General features: G+C 34.8%; 1 long non-coding RNA gene across 4 annotated transcripts in view; it reads left to right on the forward strand.

The window, feature by feature from the left end:
- Nucleotides 1–25,455, forward strand: part of LOC139081044 (uncharacterized) — a 70,638-nt gene that overhangs the window by 11,660 nt on the left and 33,523 nt on the right. For 2 of the 4 annotated variants that reach the window (XR_011535990.1, XR_011535989.1), the window contains 3 exons: nucleotides 2,375–2,470; nucleotides 8,045–8,122; nucleotides 9,397–13,080. This is a non-coding gene — a long non-coding RNA (uncharacterized lncRNA). Of the gene's footprint in view, nucleotides 1–2,374; nucleotides 2,471–8,044; nucleotides 8,123–9,396; nucleotides 13,081–25,455 lie in introns of those variants that run through there. The other 2 variants (XR_011535992.1, XR_011535991.1) reach the window with 1 other exon arrangement.

Genomic DNA, 25,455 nt, shown 5'->3' on the forward strand with positions numbered 1-25,455 from the left:
TCCGAACACTTAATAATGGGGCTCAGAGGAACTACAGGGGCTCTTCCCAATCCTCTCTCTTAGCTGACTTGAAGAAATCCTTCTCTTTTACCTGCTGCTTTAAGGATTATTAAGATCCTGGGGCATTCTAAACTTGACTCTCTGGAAGCTAAAGAAAATTACCTTGCTCATATTTCTACAAGAAATGCGTCCCTTAAAAGAACTAACAACAGCAAAGCCTGTCATGGTCCAAAGGGATAGTTCTCCAAATGATAACTTAGAAAAACTTACTATAGAAGCCTAACAATTGGCCTCAGAAAAGGAAACACAAGATCGAAAATTCAATAATTATTGGTTAAATAAAAAAAGAGAAAGCTCTGGTTCAGACCTAATAACAACCCAGTCCTACCGGGGACTCTAAAATTCCCACTTCTAATTACTGTACATACACTAAACCATTTGTCTAATGACAAAATGATAGCACTAATGAATCAATATTGGGGGGAAATATTAACAATGCTGCAAAAAGTGCATACCTCACTTGTCCCATTGTCCAAAATACAATTCAGGGAAGCCTGTTTGTAGTGCTCCCAGACATTTTAAACTGACTAATGGATCATTCGAGGTTTGGCAAATGGATTTCGTACAACTTTCCTCATCTTATGGACATAAATACGTTTTAGCCATGGTTTGCGTGTTTTCTCACTGGACTGAAGCCTTTCCTTGCAGATAGGCTACTGTTTCTTTTGTGGCTAAAGTCCTTTTGGCAAGGGTTATCCCTAACTGGGGAGCTCCTCTCAAGCTTCATAGTGATTAAAGAGCCCATTTTAGTGGTCAGGTACTTTGAAAATTATGTACTGTTTGGCCAGTTTTACAGTACTTTCACTGTGCTTACCACCCTCAATTCTCTGGTTTAGTCAAACACACTAACATTATTAAGACTCAATTGGCAAAATTTGTAGAGACTCTCTATATACTTTGGCCAAAAGCATTACTGTGGGATCTTGTAAATCTCAGATTCACCCCCTTTAGAATTCATAAACTCTCACCCTTTGAGATAGTCACAGGATGCCCAATGCGCTTGGCTCTTGCTTCTTTTGACCCATAGCTAATAAAAAGAGATACAATTCAACATTGCAAATGCTTAATTGCTTCTATTAAGAGTAACTGTGTTTTGATAGAGCAATCTTTTCAGTGTGCTCCAGGGAGATGAAGCATCACTCCTTGCAATCTGGAGATTTTTCCTATTGGAAAAGACACCTCCAGAAGGATTCTCTTCAACCTCACTTGAAAGGCCCCTATCAAGTACTGCTAACTAACCCTTGTGCCACACAACTGCAGGGAATAAGCTCTTGGATTCAAATGACACACCTAAAGAATTTGCCAAACCCTGACTAGAACTTCACATCATTTGGTGACTTGACATTGAAGATTTCTCCAAAATGAAGCAGGTGACATTTTATGAGACAGCTTTCCCAAGATGTCCAGAGAAGGCCTGTTGGAAATTAGTCTGCCAAAACTTTGATGATAACATAACACTTCAGATGATCTCCGATGCCTGTGATCTTGATAACATAGAAACTTTAAAAAAGAAAAATGCCTGAGAATTCTCCCTTCTACTCCTCCTTATTGCTCAAATGTGGCTCAATAGGTTTCCAATCTGTGCATTTTCCTTCTGACACTACACTGAAGAAAAGTTCTTTCTGTCATTGATGAACAGAAAGCTGCTGAAAATAGAAAAATCTGACTCTTGATCAGTGATGCTTTCAAAGAAAAATCTTGATTGAAAGGGAAAATGTCAAATTAATGAACAGAAACCTCATTAAACTGGAGTTGACAGGCCAAAAGCAGGAGCTCTCATGCCCCACGTCAATAGCAGAGCCCAACAGGAAGAAGAAAGACTTCCTCTTCTTGACTGGCAAGAACTCAGCTAATGAGACACTGTCACAACTCAATCAATTACATGCCACTACACATCAAACTCTCAATTCCTCTAATGGACTCTCTGTTTACAATTGCCCTCCCAACTTCTTATTCCTCTATATAAAGAATTTCTTCTCCCTTACTGCTGGGGGACTTACACATGGCTTGCCATGGTTGCAGAGCAGAATTGTAATTCTTTGCTGATCCCAAAGAAATCCATTTTTTGCTGGAGAAATAACTGGCTGTCTATTGATTTAAGGTTAACAGAAGAAACAAAGCTTCATGACTTTAGTCATCTGGGGAATTATTAAAAGACTACCTTGAATCTTTAATAGTTGAGATAATAAGCCTCTTGACCTATATTGATTCATTTGTCTTGGTGGACTTTTAAAATATATTTAATCATTCTCAATACTTTGTATCTGTTCTAATTTAATCTAATTTATCTATGAAGGCTTTATGTGTCTTGTAGGAAAACACCCAAACTAAGCAACCCCCGGACATAGCCAACTCCAGCAAGCTGGAGTATCAGCAAGGAGGATTCCATCAAAACTGCAATCTGGTCCTGGTAAGCTCTCTTTATTCCTGTTTCTCCTGAGACTTCTTGCCTCGGCACAGATAATAGGCAGCTGGGTGGCTCCAGCAAGGTTCATTCTGCCACAAAATTCCCTGCTTCAAAAGTACTTCCTGTCTCTTCTAGAGAGGAGGATCCCCCCATAACAATTTGCTCAAATCAAAGCACACTTACTTGCAGAGGGCTTGGCTGAAGACTCCCTTATCTCGCCTAAGAGAACCAGGATGCCTGGCTTGGGAGAGTCTTTTCATCCTCTCAGAGAACATTAGGGGCCAGTGGGAGCTCCAGCTGCATGAGATAAACAAAGTAGACAAAAATGTCTCCAAAAAGACTGAAAATTAAACAGTAATAGGAGCCACAGCTCAAAAAAGTAGGCCAAGACTTAAGTGCTAAACCTAATATAATGATTGCTAAACTAAAACTTTTAAATAAGACATATAATCTCTTAACAGACAATATGTGCAGGATACAATTGAAAACCACCCACCATACCAAGAACAACAAAAAAACCCATGACTTGCATGAGAAAAAATAATCAACTGATATCAACACTGAGGTAAATCAGATGTTGGAATTATATAATAAGAATTTTAAAGGAGCTATCATAAAAATGCCTCAATAAAACCTTTCAAATCATCTTGACACAAATGAAAAAAATAGAAAATCACAACAAATCTTAAAAATTTATTAAAAAGAAAACTAAAATAGCAATTATAGAACTCAAACATTCACTAAGATAAATAAAAATACTTGCTGGATAGGCTAAATAATAGATTGGAAATGTAAAAAGAAGAATCAGTTAACTCGAAGATATATAAATAGAATTTATTGAATTTAAGAAACAGAAAGGCAATAGACTAAAAACTATGAATGGAGATTGAGAGACATGTGGGGCAATAACAAAAGATAAAAGAATGCTAGGAGAAATAGGCTAAAATAGGATAAATAGGCTAAAAAATACCAAAATTTGGTGAAAGATAAAAACCAACAGATTCAAGAAGCTGAGTGAATCTCAAATAGGATAAATTCAAAGAAATCCACATAAAGACACAGTATATTTAATTAAACTCCTGAAAATTAAACACATGCAAGAAATCTTGAAAGCAGCCAGAGATAAACAACATATCTATAGGGAAACACTACTCCAAATAATAATATGTTTGTCTTCTGTAGCAATGGAGGCCAAAAGCAAGTGATACAATGATTTTTAAGTGCTGAAAGAAAAGAAGGTCAACCAAGATTTCTTTATCTGGCGAACGGTCCTTCAGGGATAATGGGGAAAGAAAAACATCCTCAAATGAAAGAAAACTAAAAAAATTTGTTGCTATCAGAGCTACCACAAAAGAATGGGTAAAGTAGTTCTTAAAGCAGAAAGGAATTGACCAATGATTGAATTTTGGAGCTCCAGGAAGGAAGAACAATGGAAAGAACATAAAATAAAAGTATAAACAAAAGATCATTTTTATCCTCATGAGTTTCTAGATTACATGTGATAAATGAAACGAAAACTAGAATGCCACCTTATTTCAAGGCAATGAGATTTAAAAGTGGAGAGAGTAAAGGGCTCTAAATGGAAATAAATTTTCACATTTCTTGCAGTGAAAACATTCACACCAGTAGACTGTGATAAGTCACATACATATATTGTAATATTCATAGGAACCACTAAGACAATTATATGAAAGTATACACTCAAAATAAGCAAGGTGGACAGCTAAAAATGTTTAAATGACCCATAGGAAAGCAAGAAAAGAGGAATAAATGAATGAGAAACAAAGGAAATTAGCAAGAAACAAATAATAAAATGGGAGACTTAAACACTAATATATCAATAATTACCTTAGATATAAATGTTATAAATGATCCAATTAAAAGGCAGAGATCAGGGGAGTAACATTAACAAAATGGTGGACTAGGAAGATCCAGGCTATTCTTCTTCCATGTAAAGATTAAAAACAAAAGAAGAAACTGGGTAAAGTTACTTTATAGCAGCTCTGGAAAACAGTCAAAGGTCCACAATAATCAAGTAAATAACCAATTAAAAAAGTGATGTTTGAAATGGTATGAATTTCATGCATTTTTACTCACCCTTGTCCCAACCCCTCCTTGACATGGAGTACTCTTGCTCTGGAGGAGGTGGCAGGTCAGTTTCTAATTTCCTCTGTTGAACTGGAAGGAACACAACAGACCTTATTTGCAACACTATAAACTGTGGGAGCTGAGAAAATGACTAATCTCTATTTTGGCTAACTTGGATCTAAGGCATGAGGGAAAAGTGATGCAACTCAGATCTCAGGTAAGGAGAACTACCTGATGCTGCCAGGAAATCGGCAAGGAGACTAAAACCTGCAGATCCTGGGGAAAGCCATTATGAGTGAAGACACACAACAGACCACATAAAGCTCCAGGTAAAAGCTGAGGTGAGATTCTTTAGTAAATTGAGACACTCAAAAGCAGTCATGTATATGAAGGAATAGAAAAAGCCACACACAGACCCAGGCAATTTTCTTGCTTAGAAAAAACAAGGGAAGGCCTTAAGCCTTCATTATGGGTTAATCCTAAAGCTCATAGCATGTCTTGCTAAGAAGATGACTTCCCCAGCACTGAGTCAGTCTGAAAAGACTGAGAAAGGTGGCTGTGTTTCCAAATGCCCAATTTTCAAAAAGAAAAAATCATCAAGTGTACAAATAAAATAAAAGCATGGAAAAAGACATTACATGCAAATAGTAACCAAAATATAGCTGAGGTGACTATACAAATATCAGACAAAATAGGCTTTAAGTCAAAACTTTTGCAAGAGACAAAGAAGGATACTAAATATTGATAAACAGGTCAGTTCACCAAGGAGACATCATAACTATAAACATGCATGCACCATACATCAGAGTTCCAACAGGTGTGAAGCACATCTTGACAGAATAGAAGGGAGAAAAAGACAGCTCTATAAAAATCACCGGAGAATGTAATATCCCACTTTCAATAATGTATAAAACAACCAGACAGAAAGTGCATAAGAAAATAGAAGACTTGACTAATACTACAAACCAATTGACCCTGACAGACACATACTGAACACTCCACCAAACAACAGCAAAACACATATTTTTCTCAGGTTCCAGATGGAACTTTGTCCAGGATAGACCATATGTTAGGACACAAAACTAGTCTTAATTCATTATAAAATGTTAAAATCATATGAAGTATCTTTTTCTTACACAATGGAGTAAAACTAGAAATTGAAAAAGGAGGAAACTAGAAAATTCACAAATATAAATAAATTTAAAAAAGCGCACTCTTAAACAACCCAATATATCAAATAATAAATCATAGGAGAAGTTATAAAAACACCTTGAGATAAATGAAAATAAAAATACAACATACTAAATCATATAGGATGTTGCAAAAGCAGTTCTTAGAGAGAAAGTTATAGCTATACATGCTTACATTAAAAAAGAAGAAAGATCTCAAACCCACAGCCTAACCTATATCTTAAGGAACTAGGTAAAGAATAACAAACTAAATCCAAAGCAGGCAGAAGGAAGGAAATAATGAAGATGAGAGATAAATAAAATAGAGTAGAGGAAAATTATGGAGAAAATAAAAAAACTCCACAAGTTGGCCCCTTGAAAAGTTCAATAAAATTGACAAAGTTTAGCCACATTGACTAAGAAAAAATGAGAGAAGATTCAAATTACTAAAATCAGAAATAAAAATTGGACATTACTATCAATTTCACAGAAATAAAAACAACTATAAGAGTACGAAAAGCAAATATATACCAACAAATTGGGAAACCTAGAAGAAGTGGACAAATTCCTAGAAACAAAACATACCAAGACCGAATTATGAAGAAATAGAAAATTTGAATAGACCTATTACTGGTAGGGAGATTGACCAAAAATCTCCTGACAAACTAAAGAACTCTATTATATGGCTTCAATGGTGAATTCTGTCAAACATTTAAAGAAGAATTAACACTAATCCTTTTCAAACTCTTTCAAGAAAATTCAAGAGGAAGAAACAATTCCTAACTCCTTATTTGAAGCCAGGATTACCCTGATACATAAGCCAGACAAAAACATTTCATAAAAAGAAAACTACAGAACAATATCTCTAATGACAGACATACTCAATAAAATGCTAGTAAAATTATTCAGCAGCATACTAAAAAGATTATACACAATGACAAAGTTGGATCCATTCCTGGAATGAAAGGATGGTTCAGCGTATGAAAATTAATGTAGCAGTCTACATTAAGAGAATGAGGAAAAAAATTATATCAATTGATGTATGTAAAACATTTGACAAAATTCAACATTTTTTCATAATAAAAATGCTCCACAAACTAGGAATAGAAAGAATATTCATCGACAGATTAAATTCTACATTTAAAAACCCAACAGTTAACGTCATATTCAATGGTAAAAGACAGTTTTTTTCTCCAGGATCAGGAACAAAGGAAAAAGGCCTGCTTTTGCCACTTTTATTCAACATATTATTGGAATTTCTAGCTAGAGCAATTAGGAAAGAAAAAGAAATAAAAAACACCCAAATTGCAAAGGAAGAATTACTGTTATCTCTGTTCACAGAAGACATGATATTATGTGTAGGAAATCCTAGAGATACCACACACACACACAAAACTTATAATTAAAAAATAGATTCAGCAAAGTTGCACAATACAAAAGCAAAATACACAAATCAGTTGCATTTCTATACACTAACAGTGAACAATTCAAGAAGGATATTAAGTAAACAATCTCACGTACAATAGTATTAAAACAACAAATTACTTAGGAATAAACTTAACCAAGGAAATAAAAGAACTGTACACTGAAAATTACAAAATATGGCTGAAACAATTTAAAGAAGATAAATGTAAAATATACCTTGTGTTTATGGATTGGGGTCTAATAATGCTAAGATCTTAACACTACACAAAGCAATGTACAGATTCAAAAATCTGTATCAAAGTCCCTGTCAAAATCCCAATTTTTTTTTTTGTGGAAATAGCAAAATTCATCCTACAATTCATTGGAATCTCAATGAACACTGATTAGCCAAAACAATCTTGAAATAGAACAAAGTTGGAGAATTCACAGTGCTTGATTGCAAAACTTGTTAGAAAGTTGCAGTAATGCAAACAGTGTAGTACTGACGTAAAGACAGGGATTTAGACCTGTACAATAGAATAGAGAGCCCAGAAATAAGCCCTCACATATATGGTCAAGCAAAGGCAACAAGAGTTGAAGCTCTTTTTTTTTTGGCCATTTCCATCCAGAATAGAACTTCCATCAAACTGAGCAGGGAAAGGGATATTGAAATCACGTCACAGCTCAAATCCTATCAACTCTCACCACTCTCACCGAGATTTAGTAGATTTTCTTGAATAAATGATAATCTACTTGCCGTATGCCATTTGAACAATTTCCAGAGGTTTTAAAAGCCTTTTTGTTTATATTTTTACTAGTTAAATGGTTATTTTGCTGAATAGAGGGTTTGCTTAGCTCCTCACACTGTTAACTCTGGAAGTTTCACTCAAATCTGTTTTCTTTTATTTCTCTCCAGGTCCTTTTTCTCAGGAGGGGTACACTCTCTGATGACAGTCAGAAATTTAAAAACTATTTTGAATTTTTCCCTTTTTTGGTAAGTGGCATTTTAAAAAAAATTCTGACATGATACATCATGGTAGAATTTGATACATCTGCCTTTCTTTGGTAAGGTGTTTGAAGATCAATAGTGAAAGAGTAAGTTGGACAGAAGGATTAGATTGAGTCTGTACTTTAGAAGTACACAGGTGAGATTTAGGGTAAAAATATATAAATATAGGGGGCATGGATGTTGGGTTCCTGAAAACTCTCCATGTCTGCCTATCCTTTTGAAATCCTGTGTACCCTTCTATAGGAATTTGTGCTTATGTTTAAAAATTACTCTAGTTCAGAGGTGACAAATTGAAGGTTATGTCCTCATTAGGGTTCCAGACACATCTTTTTTAGCCTGCATGCATTTATCTATGCAATGATTTTTAAAAGTTAAAAGAAGATGTCATAGGCTGAATTATCTTGTTCCAAAATTCATGTGTTGAAAGTTTAACCTCCAGTACATCAGAGTATGATTGCATTTGGAGATAAGGCATTTAAAGAGGTAAAGTAAAATGAAGTTATATGGGTGGTTCTAAATCAAATATGACTGGTGCCCTTATAAGAAGAGATTGGAACACAGACATGCTCACAGAGAGGAAAGACAATGTGAGCACATAATGAGGATGTGACTATCTACAAGCCAATGAGAGAGGCTACAGAAGAAAGTAAACCTGACAACATCTTGATCTTGGACTTTTAGCCTCCAAAACTGTGAAAAACTAAATTTCTGTTGTTTAAGCCACCCAGTCTGTGGTATTTTATTATGGTAGCCTTAGAAAACTAATACAAATGACAAGATTTAAGTATAGGGGGAAATCACAAGAAATTCAGAGTTCATATTTCTCTGGAAAAAAACGCAAGTCTGAACAGAGTGGGTTTGCATACTTCCTTGAGAATAATTGGCTGTTTCTCAGAGTGACTATCCCACTTACTTGGGAAATGCAATCTTCAGTTATTGAGAAGGCCCAGAATTTCCTGTTGTCACTCTTTCTTATACTCATTGAATTCATTAATTTCTGTTATTGGAGACATTTGATATTTTGATGCCTGAGCTAGTTCAACCACCTCATTTTGTAAGTGAGGGAAATAGGGTCAGTTGAACCCTAATTGAATCGAAGCAGGAACTAAATTTCATAACTCCTGTTAAGATATTATTTTTATTACAGCATCCTGCCTCAATCAATTTCTTAACAAAACAACAATTCTTTAAGTCAAACAAGGAAGAATACTTATATCTAAGGCTTAATGTAGGGCCTATTTCTAACCATTTCTTTACAGTATGAAATCATTGATGATCTTCTTCCTTACCCCTCCTCCTGCATCAACCAGACTGCATTCAAAGTGACAGAAAACTTGAAGCAAATAACCAAATGACAATCTTTTTTTGTGTTTTCTAAAGTGGTATTGATGTAAGGTGTGACTGAAAATTCTGTGGATGATTTGATAACAGCAACAGCTTTCAAGGTTTTTAGTGGAATGTCGTAATGTCAACAAGGATGAGGGGGATTAAATATCTGGTGGAATACACACAGCACAAGTAAAACAAAACTCTGTTAAAGAAGAAACCAAATTTATTGAGATTATAGTTTGTTTTCTTCTGGACACAAAGTAAATGCTAACTTAAAATATCAAGCAGAAGATGTTTGCTAGAGAAAATGCCAAAATCCAAGAAACATTCATTCCATAATTAAGTGTGTACCCTCCCTAGGCCCTGAGAAAATAATTTGTTTTACCTAGAAACATGAAGTATCTTGCTCCTGGTGCCGTTGAGCAATTGAAATTGGTTAACACTCATGTTTGGTGGGACTTGGCACAGAACATAGTTTAGGCACCATGCCATCTGAACAGATGGCCAGAAGCCTGGCAAGAAAGCCGGATATAAGTATGTGACTGAAATTTTAAATGGCAGAGCCAGTTGCCAAATCCCAAATATTTCCAGTTACCCCTCCAAAACTTCTGACTAAACCTAAGATTATGCCCTGAGCGCATTCCTGCACTCAAATCCCACTAGAAATCTTCTGGCTAGAAAATCTTGGTCAATTGCTGAATCAAAGGAGACTTTGAAGGAGAAGGGAAAGGTGTTTAGTTTGACAGTTGCTCTAATTGTTTTTCTTTAAATAACAATAGTTTAAGACAGAATTTCACCACAGTGACCAATATCAACTCTTTAAATTTTAAAGTTCTTTTTTTCCTGACATGCTAGTAGACCCAAGTTTCCTTGAATGTACTTTCTTCCAGTGAGAATGAGTTTTATGGAGCAATGCTCATCCCAAATCATTCCAATGTAAAGAAGCTCACCAGGATTAGAAATAAAGTACATTCTGAAGATTTATCCCATCACACGGCTAACTGGTGCATATAAAGTCTAGCCATTGTCCTTGCCCTCTTTGATTCTGGGTTTGAGCCACTTAAGCTGGCTAGTTTGAATGAAAATAGTTAACTCCTCTGTTACATAGCCTTTCCATGTCAACAGTCTGAAAACGTTTAAGGAATGTCTTTTACTTTGGAGATCCCTAAAGTTTCAACACAAGACTGAGACATCCCTGGACATACTCTCAGGCCACCTGAGACAATTTTCCCAGAGTTCTCTGAAGTGCTAGAGAGATTTGATCAAAACAAATTCTCAGAATAGAGAAAGCCATTAGACAAGCTGGCCTCTGTAAAATTAGAGTCTTAGTTTTTGGAGCCAGAGACCTCTGACAACCTTGTAACAAGACTGGGACATCTCAGAGAACTATCTCTTTAGGCAATCTAAAAAATCCTAGATCCTCTTGAAATAAGTCCCAGAATTAAATCCTGGCATATACAGTCAACTAATATTCATCAGGGGAGTCAAAAGTACTCAATAGTGGAAGGATGATCTCCAAGAAACGGCACTAGGAAAACTGGAGAAACACGTGCAGAACAATGAAATTGGAACCCTATCTCACATCATTCACAAAAATTAACTCAAAACGGATAAAAGACTTAAACATAAGACCTCATACAGCACAATTCCTAGCTGAAAATATAAGAAAGAAGCTCATAGATATTGGTCTTGGCAAACATTTTTTTGGACATGACAAAAGCACAAACAACAAATGCAAAAATTAACAAATGTGACTACATGAAACTCAAAGCTTCTGCATAGCAAAAGAAACAGTAAAATAAAAAGACAACCTACAGAATGGGAGAAAATTTTTGCAAACCATATATCAGATAAGATGTTAATATCCAAAATATATAAAGAACTAACATAATTTAAGAAAAATCCCAAGCAATCCAATTAAAAAATGGGCAGAAGAACTAAGTAGACATTTTTCCAAAGAGTACATCAAAATGGTCAGCAGGTACATAAGAAGATGCTCAACATCACTAATCATCAGAGACATGCAAATAAAAACCACAATGAAATATCACCTCATACTTGTTAGAATGGCTATCATCCAGTAGGCAACAGACAATAGGTGCTGGCGAGGATGGGGTGAAAAAAGAACACATACAGTCCCTGTTGGTGGGGATGTAAATTAGTCCACCCACTATCTAAAAAAATATGAAGATTCCTCAAAAAATTAAAAATAAATCTACCATATGATCCAGAACTTCCACTTTGGGGAATACACTGAAAGAAGATGAAAACAGGAACTTGACAAGATATATGCACCCCTATGGTTATCACAGCACTATTCACAATTGTGAAGAAATGTAAACAACCCAAATGCCCATCAAAAAATAAATGGATAAAAAAATGTGATATATATATATACATATAAAATGGAACATTCAACTATGACTAAGGAGGATATCCTGCCATTTTGATAACATAGATGGACCTTGAGCATTTATGTTAATTAAGATATACCATAAAAGGAAGACAAGTACTATATGATATCACTTATATGTGGAATCTAAAAGAATCAAATATGTAAAAAAACACAGAGTAGAAATGATGGTTACCAAAGAATGGGGCATGGGGAGATAAGATTGATGGTGTTTAAGGGTATGAATTTGTAATGAGTACTAAAGTAGCCATAGAAATTTAACTTACAGTTTGTTGAACATAGACAACAATATTGAACTTTAAGTATGCCATGTAATAAATATTGTTACAATGGCAACCATATTACTGTATATAAATGTATCAAAGTAACATGATGTACACCTAAAATTTACACAATGTTACGCATGAAATTTATCCAATAAAAAAAAGTGCAGCAAAGAAATAAAAGTGATAAAACTGGAAGTAAAATTCAAATGGAATATAAATGAAGTATAGAAGAAATAGCTGCCTGGGAATATTGACACTGTGTTTGAGAGATTTTAGCTATGCAGCCAGAAGAAGTTAGCAAAGGTAAATTTATTGATATAAATGATAAAGCTGTTGTGATAAAAAAGGATGAAGATAATGCGGAGGAAGTGATGTCAGCAGAAACTTATACATTAAAGAAACTCTCGGATGTGTTTCATGACTGTCAAAGCACAAAGGATAAAACATTGGAAGTTGATCCAAATTTAGAAAGGAGTATGATGATTTACTACAGTATAGAAAAGTATGTTATACGAGAGGAAAGCAAGCACTGTTCAAACTATTCAACAATCTTTTTCAAAGATAAACACCTTTCTGTGTTTCTTTCCAGCCATTTTACGCATATGTAATATATTTGCATAATTTGGGAGTTTGGAGAAAAAATATTTTTGTTCTTGAAAATTCAACCCAGAGGCACTCTTGATTTTTTTCTCTGCATTTATTTGACTAAAAATATGTTTAAAGCTAATAAAGTAGTTTCCAAATGAACATGTCTAAATCTAAATAAAGGAACTCTGTCAAATGAATGGTTTAGACCAGAAGGCCTAACAAGTTTCCATCTAAAATAATTGTTCTGGGAATTCTAGTGCAGGAGATGGAAGTAAGCATAACTTATAAAAATTGTCCTGTGACCAAATGTTTAGTAAATACTTTATTAAACTTTGCTGCATGACTTATCAAATTGTGTGTGTGTGTGGTGTGCGGAAGATTGCCCCTGAGCTACCATCATTGCCAATCTTCCTCTATTTTATGTGGGATGCTGCCACACCGTGGGTTGATTAGCTGTGCTAGGTCTCTGCCCAGGATCCAAACCTGTGAACCTTGGGCCACTAAAGTGGAGTGCACAAACTTAACCACTGTGCCACCAGGCTGGCTCCTCAAAGAAAATTTTTACAAAAAATTAAAAACACTTTAATCCTTAAAGTTTATAAAGTTTAAAATTACAGAATATTAAATATAAATATTTTTTATTTTCTTATATATTTATAGATGTAAGAGGTTTTGTAACTTTTTGACACAAATTTGTAAAGATTACAGAATGACCACAATTTCTTCCACTGATTATTAATATCACTTTGTATGCTTTCAGCTTGCATGATCATTTTTATGGTTTCATATTAGAGTTTTTTATACTTTTTAAATTTTAGTACCTACAAATTTTATTTGAGACTTTCTCTTTAACTCTTGAACTATTAGGAAGTGAGTTGTTTACTTTCCAAGTGTATTGAGACTTTCTTAATTGGTAAATTTTGATTGCTGTATTTATATCATTTACTTTTAAGATGATTACTGAATGTTATCCCTTAAAACTGACGTTTTATTGTTTCTGGTTTGTCTCCTTTGTTTATTGTTCCTGTTTCTTTTCTTATCTTCTTGTGAGTTTTTTGAACACTATTTAAAGATTCTGTCTTTATTTATTTATGGTGTTTTAGAGCATATAACTTTGTATATTTTTCTTGTTGGTTGCTCTAGATGTTATAATGTACACATGTGACTTAATACATTCCACTGTTACACTTCAGGTAAATATAGGCTTCTTTATCATCCTTTCTTCTAAAATATAATTCTCCTAAGTATTTCATCTATATACATTGTCACATATCAAATGGTGTTTTAAATTTACTTTTAAATTTAAAAGTTTTAAAGTTAAATCATGTGAAGTAGGATTTATTATATTTATACCTATTTTTAATCAATTTGATATTTTACTTTCTTTTTTGAAGTGTTAAGCCTTCTTTGTTGTTTTCTTTCTGTTTAGAGAGATTCCACCAGCTATTCTTCTTTTTATTGAAGTATAATTGATATAACATTCTATTAGTTTCAGATGTACAGCATAATTATTTGACATTTGTATATATTGCAAAATGATCACCACAACAAGTTTGGTAAACATTCATCACCATACATAGTTACAATTTTTTTCTCATGATGATAATTCTCAAGATCCACTCTTCTAGCTATTTTAAAAAATGCTATACAAAATTATTAACTGTAGTCAGTGTGCTGTACATTACATCCCCATGTTTTATTCATATTATAACTTTACATTTGTACCTTTTGACCTCTCTCACCCATTTTTCCCACACACCACCCCACACCTCAGGCAACAACTAATCTGTTCTCTATATTCATGAGCTTGGTTTTGTTTTGTTTGTTTTAGATTCCACATATGAGAGATCATGGGGCATTTCCTTTTTGCTGTCTGAGTTGTTTCACTTAGCATAATGCCCTCAAAGTGCATCCATGTTGTTGTAAAAGGCAAAATTTCATTCATTTTTATGGTTAAATAATATTCCATTATATATATATACATTTTCTTTATCCATTCAGCAATCTATGGACATTTAGGTTGTTTCCATGTCTTGGTTATTGTAAATAATGCTGCAATGAACATCGAGGTTCCTGTATCTTTTTGATTTAGTGTTTATATTTTTTCAGATAAAATACCCATAAGTGGAATTGCTAGATGATGGTAGTTCTATTTTTACTTATTTGAGGAACCTCCGTACTGTTTTCTGTAGTGGATGTATCAATTTACATTTCTGCCAATACTGCACATGGGTTCCCTTTTTTCCACATCATTCCCAACACTTATCTCTTGTATTTTTGATGGTAGCAATTCTAACAGGTGTGAAGTGATATCTCATTATGATTTGCATTTCCCTGATAATTAGTGATGTTGAACACATGTTCATGTACCTGTTGGCCATTTTTATGTCTTCTTTTGCAAAGTATAGGTTTTGCGTCTGTAATTATATTTTTTATTCCCAATAGTTTATTCTCATTCTTGCATTATTCCTTACACATAATTGTCTGTTCCTTTTTTATGGATATATTATTCTTTTGAAATTCTTTGAAAATGTGTATAATTTCCTGAATTATTGCTCTTCCCTACGTGTTTACTTGCTCTCATTGTTTATCTATTTGTTTTCTTTTTTTGGTTTTCCTTAACTATCAGATGAGCTTTGTTTATCTGTTCATATCTATGATTGAAAAACTAGATTTTTTTGTAGGTAGATTTTATGGACTTTCTATGCAGTCATATATGTCTAGCTCCACAACAGGCCACTTCCCTGAATGGGTGACTTAATTGTGGGCTGTCTGTGAATGATTAGAGCATGTTGACCATCAGACTTTATTGTATGTAGGAATAGAGTAGGCTGACAATCAGGTGATCTACCAATTACCAAAATATGTAGGTTTTATTTATTATTTTCTGGCGGTGGATATCACATTTTTCCATTTTGGGCAACATTACCCTACATTTCTGTTTCAATAGTTCACAAGTGTCCAGAATTATTTCAAGCTCTTCTCTAATTTTTTTCCAAATCCCTACATGAACACCAAGAGTTTCTTCTCTGATAAATAAATGATTCCCTTTAAAATGTCACTTATAATTTTTAACTTGGGGATAAACTGCCTCTCAGTCAATATAAGTTTGGGATATGAAATGGAGAATGCAATTAGCCTATCTTACTTTCATTAAGCATCCAAATACTCTAATTTCCTTCCTACACTGAATTAGTTCTGACCTTGAAATTTCTGTGTACCTGCTCTTACTTTTGCAATATTTTTCCCATGTCTGTGTTGTGGACCGTGGTTTTCTCTGCTCTTGCCCATCTAATTCTATATGCTTTGATTTTCTAGAAATGCCTATGCTAATTGCACTCTTTCTTGTTCTCTGGTTCTGGTATGGATTTATTTTATTGATCTGGGGTAAGAAGGGAGATGGATGTGTTTTCTCAGAGTATCATTGTCATAAAGTCCCTCCATTTCATTTTATACATCTTAACTGTAGAAAATAATGGAAAACTATATTTTCTTTGTAATCTTCCACATTACTGTTTATGAGAACTTTCATCTATTTATTGGGTTTTTCATTTAGATTATTCTTCCAAAACTAGCAATAATTTTATCTTTCTGATATGCATACCATTTATCTTTATAATTTTGAGATATAATTGATGTACAATAATCTGCAAATGTGTAAATTGTACAATTTGATGAGGCTTGAAATATATATACATCGATGAAACCATCACCAAAATAAAGATAATAGACATTTTGAACAAATCAAAAAGTCTTCTTATGTTATTTTGCAATCCATTGCTCTCTACCCCTGCTTCCAGGGAAGCATCTCTCTGCTTTCTGTCAATATAGATTATCTTTCATTTCCTGGAATTTTACATGAATGAAATCATGCAGTATGAACTCTTCTTTTGTCTGACTTCCTTCTCTCAGTATAATGAAATAATATTCATCTACATTGTTGCCTATATCAGCACTTCATTCCTTTTTTATCACTATATAGTATTCCACTGTGTGGACATATCATGATTTGTCCATTCATTTGTTGATGGACATTTTGTTTGTTTTCTGTTTTTGACAAATACTAATAAAGCCACTGTGAACAGTTTTGTACAAATCTTTTCAGGGAAATATGTTTTCTTTTCTCTTGGGAAAATCCAGGTTATACACCTTTTATTTCATTATCTTGTCTAATTAGATTGACTGTGTTTCAGGTAAGGTCCTTTGAGAAGCAGAAGCAAAATCTGAATTAGATGTGAAGGTTTATTTGGGAAAACACCTGGGAAAGGAGAGATGGAGAGAAAGATTAGGTAAGAAGAACCTCAAGCTACAGTTCAGACTTGAGGCAGTTTCATCCAGACTAGTAAGAGATCTCCAACAAGTGAATGTTGACCATTAGAAAAGTTCCACTTTGAACAAAAATAACTCAGTTCTAGTAATCCTGTGGTGCTCAGTCATTGCCTGGGAGCAGACCAGGAGAAGCATGATTTCAGTGTGAATGCAGCAGGAGATTCAAATTTGCATGACCTGAGGGCTTAGTCAAATCTACTCCTCTCAGCATGTTGTCTTAAAGGGAGATTTGACCATTACAACACTATAACTGCCATAAGGTTCCAATTCCAGAATAATGTTATGGAATTGTGGCAGTGTCTTCATAATAAGTTTAATTTTAATATTTCTAGAACTTCAATATTAAGTGTGATACTTGCTTTGGGGGGAGATTTTAAAAATGTGTTTGTTAATTTTTCTTTATTTTGCCTCGTTTTTAGTCAAGACTGGATGTAGATTTGTTCAAAAATCTTTTTTGTGTGTTTTTTAAAATAGATTTTTTAGAGCAGTTTATATTTATAGCAGAATTTGGTGGAAAGTACAGAGATTTCCCATATAACCCTGCCCTCACACTCATACAGCCTCACTCACTATCAACATCTCACAACAGAGTGGATCATTTTTTACAACCAATGAACCTATATTTACACATCATTATCACACAGGGCCCAGAGATTACATTCACGTTCACTCTTGGTGTTATACATTCAATGCGCTTTGAAAAATGCATAATGACGTGTCCACAGTTATACTATCATAGAAAATATTTTCACTGCCCTAAAAATCCTTTATGCTTTACTTATTTGTTTCTCCCTGCCACCTCCCCCTTGGCAACCACTGATCTTTTCACTGTCTCCATAATTTTGACTTTTCCAAAATGTCGTATAGTTAGAATCATGATATATAGTCCTTTCAGATTGGCTTCTTTCATTTAGTAATATGCATTTAAGGTTCCTCTTGACTTCCATGACTTTATTTATTTTAGCACTGAATACTATTCCATTGTCTAGAGTTGTAACATGTTATACACTCATTCACCTACTGAAGGACATCTTGCTTGCTTCCAAATTTTGGCAGTTATAAATAAAACTGCTGTAGACATTTGTGAGCAGGTGTTTGTGTGGACATAAGTTTTCAACTCATTTGAATAAATACCAAGGAGTTCAACTGCTGGATCCTATGGTAAGAATGTAGTTTTGTAAGAAAACTCCAAATGTTCTTCCAAAGTAGCTATACCGTTTTGCATCCTACTAGCAACGAACGAGAGTTTTTGTCCCTCCACACTCTTGCCAACACTTGTTTCTTGTCTTTTTGATGGTAGTGATCCTAACAGGTGTGAGGTGGTATTTCACTGTGATTTTGCTTTGCATTCCCTGATGGTTAGTGATGTTGAGAAAATTTTTATCAACTCATTGGCCATTTTGATATCTTCTATGGAAAAATATCTATTTAGTTCCTCTGCCCATTTTTAAATCAGATTTTTATTGTTATTGTTATTGAGTTGTATAAATTCTTTATAAATTTTTGATGTTAACTCCTTATCTGATACATGGTTTGCAAATATTTTCTCCCATTCCATAGGTTGCCTTCTCAGTTTCTTGATTCGTTCTTTTGCGGTTCAGAAGCTTTTAAGTTTGATTTAATCTTACGTGTTGATTTTTGCTTTTATTGTTTGTGCATTTGGTGTCATATTCAAAAATATCATTGTCAAGACCAATGTTCATTCATTTTTTCCCTATCTTTTCTTGTAGGACTTTTATGGTTTCAGGTCTTAGATTTAATTTTTGATCCATTTAGAGTTAATGTTTGTGAATGATGTGAGATAGGGGTCCAGTGTCATTTTCTGCATGTGGCTATCCAGTCTTACCAGCACTATTGTTGAAGAGACTTTCTTTTCCCCACTGGATATTCTTGCCTCCATTATCAAATATTACTTGGCAGTATATGTGAGGTTTAATTCTGGGTTCTCTATTTTGTTTCATTGATCTACATGCCTATTTTTATGCCAATACAATAATGTTTTAATTACTCTAGCCTTGTAGTATAGTTTGAAATCAGGAAGCATGATGCCTCCAGCTTTGTCCTTCTTTCTCAATATTTCTTTGATTATTCAGTGTTTTTGTAGCTCCATACAAATGTTAGGGCCACTTTTTTATATTTCTGTGAAAATGCCATTAGAATAACTTAGAGATTGTGTTGAAACTATAGATGGCTTTGGACACATGGACATTTTATCAATGTTAACTCTTCCAATCCATGAACATAAATGGCCCTGCATTTCTATGTGTCTTCTATGCCTCCCAGCAAAGTCTTGTACTTTTCATTGTACAAGTTTTTCACTTCCTTGGTTAAATTTATTCCCAGATATTTTATTGTTTTTGATGCTATTGTGAAAAGGATAGTTTTCTTTATTTTTTCCAGATGATTTATTGTTAGTGTATAGAAATACAACTCATTTCTGTGCATTGATTTTCTATCTTGCAACTTTATTTAATTCATTATTTAGATCCAACAGTTTCTTAGTTGACTGTTTGGAATTTCAATGTATAAGATCATAGAAGGCCAACATACCAAACACCCAAACCAGACAAGGACAATACAAAAAAAGAAAATTGTAGGGCAGTATTGCTCGCAAACATCAATGCAAAAATCCTCAACAAAATATTAGCAAATAGAATACCATACATTAAAATGATCATACAACATTATGAAGTGAGATTTATTCCAGAGATACAGGTATGGTTCAACATCCACAAATCAATCAACATGATACACCACATTAACAGAATAAAGAAATAAAAATCACGTGATCATTTTAATAGATACAGAGAAAGCATCTGACAAGATACAGCATCCACTTATGATAAAAACTCTGAATAAAATGGGTATAGAAGGAAAGTACCTCAACACAATAAAAGCTATATATGACAAACTCACAGTTAATATCATACTCAATGGAGAAAAACAGAAAGCTATCCTTCTAAGGACAGGAACCAGACAAGCACACCCACTTTCAAAACTCATATTTAACATAGTATTGGAAGTTTTAGCCAGAGCAATCAGGCAAAAAAAAAAAAAAAAAGAAGTAAAATAGATCCAAATTGGAAAGGAAGAAGTGAAACTGTCACTATTTGCAGATGACATGATTTTATATATAGAAAACCCTAAAGAACCCACTGAAAAACTTTTAGAAATGATAAAAGAATATGGTAAGGTTGCAGGATACAAAATGAACATAGAATAATCACTTGCATTTTTATACATTAACAATGAAGTAGCAGAAAGAGAAATTAAGAATACAGTCCCATTTACGATTGAAAAAACAAGAATAAAATATCTAGGAATAAATTTCATCAAAAAGGTGAAAGACTTGTACACTTAAAACTATAAAACATCATTGAAAGAAATTAAGAAGACATTATGAAATGGAAAGATATTTTGTGCTCTTGGATTGGAAGAAGCAACAGAGTTAAAATGTCCATACTTCCTAAAGCAATCTATAGATTCAATGCAATCTCTATCAAAGTTCCAATAACATTTTTCACAGAAATAGAACAAAGATTTGTAAAATCTATGTATAACAACAAAAGATCCCGAATAGCCAAAGGAATCCCAAGAAAAGAGAACAAAGCTGGAGGTACCACACTCACCTGATTTCAAGATATATTACAAAGCTATAATAATCAAAACAGCATGGTACTGGCAGAAAAACAGACAGATGGATCACTGGAACAAAATAGAGAGCCAAGAAATAAACCCACACATCTATAGACAGCAATTTTTGACAAGGGAACCAAGAACATGCAATGGAGAAAGGAAAGTATCTTCAATAAATTGTGTTGGGAAAACTGGATAACCACGTGTAAAAGAATGAAAGTAGACCATTATCTTGCACCATACACAAAAATTTACTGTAAATATATTAAAGATTTAAATGTAAGAACTGAAATCATAAAAATCTTAGAAGGTCTCATCTAGATGGCAGTGTAGGCAGATTCTGAACCCACCTCCTCCCCCAAACACAACCAGGTTACAAGTATTCTTGGAAAAATTACCCTGGAGAGAAAACTGAAAACTGGATTAAAAGAACCCCCACAAGGGACAGTCTTGACTGAAGCAGAATAGGCAGAAATTCCTTCTAGAGAGAAAAAAGCCAACTTGGCAAGCTGCTGACCTTCACAGCTGGCCAGGTGGGAGCCACACTAAGGTATGTAGCCCTCCCTGGAGAAGTGGGGACCTTAGAAGTGGCACATTACCACTATAAGCATCCTTCAGACTCAGCACAACTGGGATGAGTGTCCTACTATCTGCCTCTACTGGCTATTAACTGCAGCAGGGAATACCCCCAGAAAAGCTATCAGAGGAATTCTTAATAAACCTGGCTCCTAAATGGCCCATGCTCAAATTCACCCTTCTCAGAGAGCAACACCAAATCACCAAAAAGACAGCTTCACAGTCCTTTGGTAAAAAGAGACTCAACTGGTAGGCTCTGGGTGCATCTCAGTGAGAGTTGAGACCTCTCTAGAGACTGAGACTTATGGTGGCCATTGTTGTGACCTAATCCAGGCATGTTGACACAGATGCTTGCAGACACCATTGAAGTTCTTCACCTGGCCTGATAGCCCAGGGGTCTGCCACACACACTAGAGTGCAGATTTAATCCAGTTCAGCTAGAGCAAGAAGCCAGTCCTAGAGACTGGCCCCACCCAACAAAAAGCCCTCTGGCTACTTCTCTGCCTGCCTAGACTGGGTGCCTTGATCCTCTACAGGTAGGAGAGTGTGTCCACCTCTGTGGGGCAGGGCCTGTGTGAGGACCAGGTAAACTGTGGGGAGAGTTGGTGGAGAGATGGGAGCCTCTGCACTTGGGCAACTGGGTACATTCCTGGGGATGGGGTGTGTGCACTAACCAGAGCTGTGTTGACAGTGTGTGTGGACCTGTGGGGGGTGGGGCTCATCAGTGGCAGAAGACTTGTGCTTCACAATAAGCCAAAAAGAGGATTGACTCCACCTTTCAAAGCCTGAAACAATGAGGTGCTCCCATGCCTAAGGCCAGCCACACACAGCAGCAGTCCTAAGAGAGCTGACAATAGCCTTACAGGTCTGAGGGCCACAGCAACTGTAAGCCCCTGAGCCTAGCAACCAGCTACACTGGGTACCTACTCAATTAACAGGAAACCCACAACAGGAGCATGCTCTTAGACCTTGCAGCCAATGGTGCTGGTGCTGCTCAAACCCAATTTACAAACAGCCAGCCAGGGAAGGAAAAACTAGACTTCTTGTGTACCTGCAGTAAGAGCAACTCTGCCACAGCAGAAGGACACAAGTAGCCCAAACAGGATTCACTCTTAGATCATTTGGACTGGTGATGAAAGGGAAGCTCTGAGCCTCAAAAGGTATCTCTTACATAAGGCCACTTCAAGCTCAGGAGACAAAGCTGACTCACCTAATGCATACATATAAACACAGAGAAAAAGGCATAATGTGGAGGCAAAGCAATACATTCCAAGCAAGGGAACAGGACGAAACCCCAGAAAAAGAATGAAATGAAACAGAAATAAGCAATTTACCTGACAAAAAGTTCAAACAAAACCTCATAAGGATACTAGCTGAGATTGAGAGAAGACTGAAAGAACACAGTGAGAATGTCAACAAAGAATTGGAAAAGATAAAAAACACCCAATCAGAAATGAAGAATACAATATTGGAAATGAAAAATTCACTAGAGGGACTCAATAGCAAAGTAGATGATACAGAAGAATGTATCAGCAAGCTGGAAGAAAGACTAGAGGAAATCACCCAAGTTGAACAGATAAAAGAAAAAAGAATTAGACAGAATAAGAACAGTCTAAGGGAACTCTGGGACAATAGCAAGTGCACTTACATTCATATTATAGGTATCTTAGAAGAAGAAGAGAAAGACAAACAGGCAGAGAATCTATTTGAAGAAATAATAGCTGAAAACTTTCCTAACCTAAGGAAGGAAACAGACACCCAAGTACAGGAAGCACAGGGAACACCAAACAAGATGAATACCAACAGGCCCACATCAAGACACATAACAATTAAAATGTCCAAAATTATAGATAAAGAGAGGATCCTAAAAGTGGAAAGAGAAAGGCAACAAGTGACACAAACAGGAAAGTCCATAAGGCTATTGGTGGACTTCACAGCCAAAATCTTACAGGCTAGAATACAGTGGCAAGACATATTTAAAGTGCTGAAAGGAAAAAACCTACAGCCAAGAATAGTCTATCCAGCAAGGTTATCATTCAGAATGCAAGGAGAGATAAAGAACTTCCCAGGCAAGCAAAAATTAAAGGAATTTATCACCAAGAAACCAGTTCTACATGAAATGCTGAAGGGGGTTATTTAAGGGGGAAAGAGAAGACCACAAATAGGGATAAGAAAATTATCAAAAATAAACAGGCAATAAAATCAATGATAAAGGAAAAATACAGTAAAGGAAGTAGAGCAACCACGTATGAAGATGACATATAGGTTAAAAGACAAAAGTACTAAAATTTTCTATTACAATAAGAAGGTAGTGGATAGACACACACAAAACAAGAGACTAGATGTGATTTCAAAAACATAAAATGTGGGAGGAGATGATTAAAAGAATAGAGCTTTTAGAAAGATGTCAAGCTAAAGAGACTATCAACTCATTATACATTGCCATATACGTAGAATATTATATAGAAACCTCATGGTAATCACAAACCAGAAACATATAATAAGGAAACAAATAAGTAAGAGGGAAGAAATCAAGCACAATACTAAAGAAAGCCATCAAAATACAAGGGAAGAGAGCAAGAGAAGAAGAAGAAGGGAACAGAGAAGAACTACTAAAACACCCAGAAGAAAAAGTAACAAAATGGCAATAAATATATTTTTATCAATAGCTACTTTGAGTGTCAATGGACTAAAAGCTCCAATCAAAAGAAATAGGGTGGCCAATTGGATAAAAAACAAGACAAATATATATGCTCCATACAAGAGACACATTTCAGAACTAAAGACACTCACAAACTGAAAGTGAAAGGAGGGAAAAAGATATTCCATGCAAATGGCAAAGAAAAGAAAGAAGGGGTAGCAATACTTATATCAGGTGAAATAGACTTTAAAACAAAAACTGTAACAAGACACAAAGAAAGGCACTACATAATGATAGAGGGAACAATCCAACAAGAGGAGATAACACTTGTAAATATCTATGAACCCAATATAGGAGCACCTAAATATATAAAGTAACTATTAGCAGACATAAAAGGATAAATAGACAGTAACACAATAATAGTAGGGGACTTTAACACTCCACTTACACCAATGGTTAGATCATCCAAACAGAAGATCAATAAGAAACACAGGCCTTAAATGACACTTTAGACTAGATGGACTTAGTAGATATACATAGAACATTCCATCCAAAAACCACAGAATACACATTCTTTTCAAATGCACATGGAACATTCTCCAGGATAAATCACATATTAGGCTACAAAACAAATCTCAATAAATTTAAGAAGACTGAAATAATACCAAACATCTTTCTTGACCACAAAGTTATGAAATTAGAAATCAACTACAGGAAGAAAATCAGAAAAGCCACAAAAATGTGGAGATCAAACAAAATGCTAGTGAACAATGATTGGGTCAAGGATGAAATCAAAAGAGAAATCAAAAAATATCTGTAGACAAATGAAAATGAAAATACGACATGTATGGGATACAGCAAAAGTGGTTCTACGAGGAAAGTTTATGGCAATTCAGGCCTATCTCAACAAACAAGAAAAATCCCAAGCGAACAACCTGAAAAAGGACCTAAAAGAACGGGAAAAGGAAGAACAACCAAAGCCCAAAATCAGCAGAAGGAAGGAAATCATAAAAATCAGGGAAGAAATGAATAAAATAGAGACTTAAAAAAAAAGAAAAAATTAATGAAACCAAGAACTGGTTAGCTGAAAAGGTAAACAAAATTGACAAACCTTTAGCTAGATTCAACAAGAAAAAAGAGAGAAGGCTCAAATAAATAAAATCAGAAATGAAAGACGAGAATTTACAACAGATACCTCAGAAATACAAAAGATTGTAAGAGAATACTATGAAAAGCTACATGCCAACAAATTGGATAATCTACAAGAAATGGATGAATTCTTAGAATCATACAACCTTCCAAAACAGTATCAAGACATAGAGAATTTGAATAGGCCAATCACCAGTAAGGAGATTGAAACAGTAACCAAAAACCTCCCAAAACATAAAACTGCAGGACCAGATGGCTTCCCTGGTGAATTCTACCAAACATTCAAAGAAGACTTAATACCTATCCTTCTCAAACTGTTCCAAAAAATTGAGGAGAAAATGAGGCTTCCCAATTCATTCTATGAAGCCAACATTATCTTGATACCAAAAAA

Source organism: Equus przewalskii, chromosome X (assembly GCF_037783145.1).
Source record: "Equus przewalskii isolate Varuska chromosome X, EquPr2, whole genome shotgun sequence".
Lineage (NCBI taxonomy): Eukaryota > Metazoa > Chordata > Mammalia > Perissodactyla > Equidae > Equus > Equus przewalskii.